This window comes from Cynocephalus volans, chromosome 17 (assembly GCF_027409185.1).
Source record: "Cynocephalus volans isolate mCynVol1 chromosome 17, mCynVol1.pri, whole genome shotgun sequence".
NCBI lineage: Eukaryota > Metazoa > Chordata > Mammalia > Dermoptera > Cynocephalidae > Cynocephalus > Cynocephalus volans.
The window spans coordinates 14,654,771-14,658,734 of record NC_084476.1 but is presented as its reverse complement, the minus strand read 5'-3'; the positions used below and the strand labels follow the sequence as shown (position 1 = coordinate 14,658,734).

The 3,964-nt window shown below is 36.5% G+C and overlaps 1 pseudogene; it reads right to left on the bottom strand.

Annotated features, from left to right (window-relative positions):
- Window positions 1-2,599: 2,599 nt before the first annotated feature.
- On the bottom strand, window positions 2,600-3,644 carry LOC134366251 (cyclic AMP-dependent transcription factor ATF-4-like; annotated as a pseudogene).
- Between the last annotated feature and the right edge of the window lie 320 nt (window positions 3,645-3,964).

The following is a 3,964-nucleotide window of genomic DNA, read 5'->3' as shown; positions in this document are numbered from 1 at the left end:
CAAGAGAATCCTGCATCTGGAATCCAAAAAACAAATAACCACTACTATGAATACAAAAGAAAGAATAAAACCCACTAGTAGAACAAAAATTCAAATGAGAAAGAGAAAGAAACTGTATCTTACCACCTCCCAAAACCAGCAAACACCAAAGACAAATAATAAAAGTGAAAGAAAGAATCAAAAGATATTCAAAACATCCAAATGAAAATTGATAATATGCCAGAAGACAATACCTTTCAGTAACAACCACAAGTATAAATGGATTAAATTCCCCACTTCAAAAGACAGAGAGGCTGATTGGATTAAAAAGCTAGGCCCAGCTGTATGCTATTTACAAGTGACTCACCTTACCTATAGATACAAACAGACTAAGAGTGAAGGGATAGAAAAAGATTTACCACACAAATGGAAATAAAAAATGAACAGGAGTAACTATTCTCATATCAGACAAAATAGACTTTAAACCAAAAAACATAAAAAGAGACAAAGAAGGCCACTATATAATGATAAAGGGATCTATCCAGCAAGAAGACATAACAATCATAAATATATATACACCCAACATTGGAATACCCACATGTATAACCCAAACAGTGTTAGACCTGAGGAAAGATATAGACTGAAATACAATAGTCATTGCAGACCTGAACACACCTCTCTCAACCCTGGACATGTAATCCGGGCAACAAATCAACAGAGAAACACAGGATTTAAAACATACTTTAGACCAATGACAGTTGGCATACAGAACTTTTCATCCAAAAACCACAGAATATAATTTCTTCTCCTCAACACATGGAACATTCTCCAGGTTAGACCTCATGTCAGGTCACAAATCAAGACTCAATAAATTTTACAAATTTGAAATCATTTCAAGCATCTTCTCAGACCACAAAAGAATAAAACCAGAAATCAATAACAAGTGAAACTCTGTAAACTATACAAACACATGGAAATTAAACAACATGCTCCTGAATGAAATATGGGTCCAAGAAGATATTGAATGGGAAATTTAAAAATTTCTCAAAAATAATGAAAATAAAGACACATCACAGTAAAACACGTCAGATGCTAGAAAAGCACTACTAAGAGGGAAGTTTATTGCAATAAACACTTACATCAAAAGAATAGAAAGATTTCAAATAAACAACCTAATGCTACACCTAAAAGAACTGTAGAAACAAGATCAACCCAATCTCAAAATTAGTAGGAGGAAAGAAATTATTAAGATCAGAGCTGAACTAAATGAAACAGAAACCCACAAAATGATGCAAAAGATCAATGAAAACTTGGTTTTTTTTTAGAAGATAAACAAAATAGAAAAACTGTTAGCTAGGCTAACTAAACAAAGAAGAGAGAAGACCCAAATAACACAAATCAGAAATGAAAAAGGAAATATTACATCTGATACTAAAGAAATACAAAGAATCTTTAGAGACCATCATAAGCAACTATACAACAACAAATTTGAAAACCTTGGGAATGGATACATTTCTGTACACATAAAAACTACCAAGACTGAAGCAAGAAGAAATACAAAACCTGAACAGGCCAATAACAAGCAATGAGATTGAAGTAGTAATCAGCAGTCTACAAAAAAGAAAAGCCCAGGACTGGATGGCTACACTTCTGAATTCTACCAAATTTTAAGTAGGAATTAATACTGATTATCTTCAAACTATTCCAAAAAATTGTAATAGAGGCCATTCTCCCAAACTCATTCTATAAGTCCGGCATCACCCTGATACCAAAACCAGACAAGGATGCAACAAAAAAAGAAAGCTATAGGCCAATATCTTTGATGAACATAGATACAAAAATCCTCAACAAACAATTAGCAAATAGAATACAGCAACATATCAAAAAGTTAAACACCACAATCAAGTGGGATCATATCCTGGATGCAAGGATGGTTCAACATATGAAAGTCAATAAGTGTGATGCACCACATCAACAAAATCAAGAACAAAACCATCTGATTATCTCAATAGATACAGAAAAAGCATTTGACAAAATTCAACATCCATTCATGATTAACTCTCAGCAAGTTAGGTCTAGAAAGAAAGAATCTCAAGACAATAAAAGTTGTATATAACAAACCCACTGCCAATATCATCCTGAATGGGGAAAAGCTGAAAACCCACTCTCACCCCTCATAATTAACATAGCATTGGCAGAACTAGGCAGAGCACTTAGGCAAAAGAAAGAAATAAAGGACATCTAGATTGGAAAAGTCAAATTGTCAAATTGTCCCTGTTTACAGATGACATGATCCTTTATATAGAATAGTCTAAAAACTACAAAAAAACCCCCAAACTCTTAGAGTTGATAAAATCACTAAAGTTACAAGATACAGAATCAACACAAAAATTAGTAGCATTTTTATACTCCAACAACGAACTAGCAGAAAAAGAAATCAAGAAAGCTGGCCCACTTGCAATAGTCACCAAATAAATAAATAAATAAAATAAAATAAATAACGTAGTAGTAATTTTTTGTTTTTTACTTTCACTACAAAATAATTTATTACAACTCACAGCTTTAGTGCAAGACTCCTATGTACAAGCATACAACACTGATTACCCTAGGTAGAGGACCCTTATCTTCCCCTTGCCTTGTGAATGTCTAACATCAAGTCTTAAAGGTATTGGATCTCCTTGGCCAGGGATCTGCCCTTTCTTTCAAAGCCTTGTTCTTCTTTTCTAGCTCTCTACATCCACCTGGAGGGTCTCCTGCTCTACACACTTCTTCTGGAGGTATCTAGTGGCTGCTGTCTTGTTTTGCTCTATTTTTTTTCAGCTTCTTATTCTGTTTCTCACCCTTTACTTTTGCTGCTACCATCTTCTCTCCAGGAGGATCATTTGGTCGTGGGAAGGTAGAGCCACAGATGACACCCAGAGATGATAGACTCCTATTTGGAGGGCCTCTAGACGTAGAGGGGCTATGCTGGGGACAGCCTAAATAGGACTCAGAGCTCATACAGATGCTACTATCATTATCTGAGAGGTGTCTTCCTCCTTTATGAATTGAGGGATCATGGTGATGTAAGCAGTAGAGTCTGGCTTCCTATCTCCTTCAGAGATATTCACTTCATTGCCTAGCTCTAAACTGAAAGAATGATCTGTAGGGGAGAACAAGACCCCTGAGGAAAGGGGAAGTAGTTGCTAGAAGGCGGAAGGGGCAACCTGGTTGGTTTTTGCTAAACTTTCTGGGAGATGGCCAATTGGGTTCACTGTCTGGTTGGGATCCTTATTAATCTTCTGGACTAAGCAGAGCAAAGAGACTACATACATCACCTAATGTGGCCAAAATCTCATCTGGCACGGTTTCCACATCATTTGTACCCAACAGGACATCAAAGTCAAACTCTTTCAGATCCATTTTCTCCAACATCCAATCTGTCCTTGAAAAGGCATCCTCCTTGCCATTGTCTGAGGCATAATGAAGCCATCCACAGCCAGCCATTTGAAGAAACCCAACTTAGCCTTGTTGCCAAAGAACCAATGAGGTTTGAAGTGCTTGGCCACCTACAGGTAATCATTTAAAAGATCTAGGCTTTCTTCAGTCCCCACTCTGAACTGGTTGAAGGTAGACATCATGTTCCACACCAATACCTCACTGCTCAGGAAGCTAATCTCACTCATTTTGAGGGGCTTTGCTAGAATGGAGAAATGTGCTTAATTCAAAGGTGTCTTCATCAGTTATGGCAATGCTTCTGCTGAATGCTGTGAAAAGCACCATGGCTTAAGCCACAATAACTATCCCCCCAAAATGAAATGCCTAGGAGTAAATTTAACCGAGGAGGTGAAAGATCTCTACAACAAAATCTAGAAAACTTTAGTGGAAGAAGTTGAAAAAGACACAAACAAATGGAAAGATATCCCCTGTTAGGAAGGGTTAATACCATCAAATGGATTGGAAGAATTAATACCATCAAAATGTCCATATTAGTCAAAGCAATCGA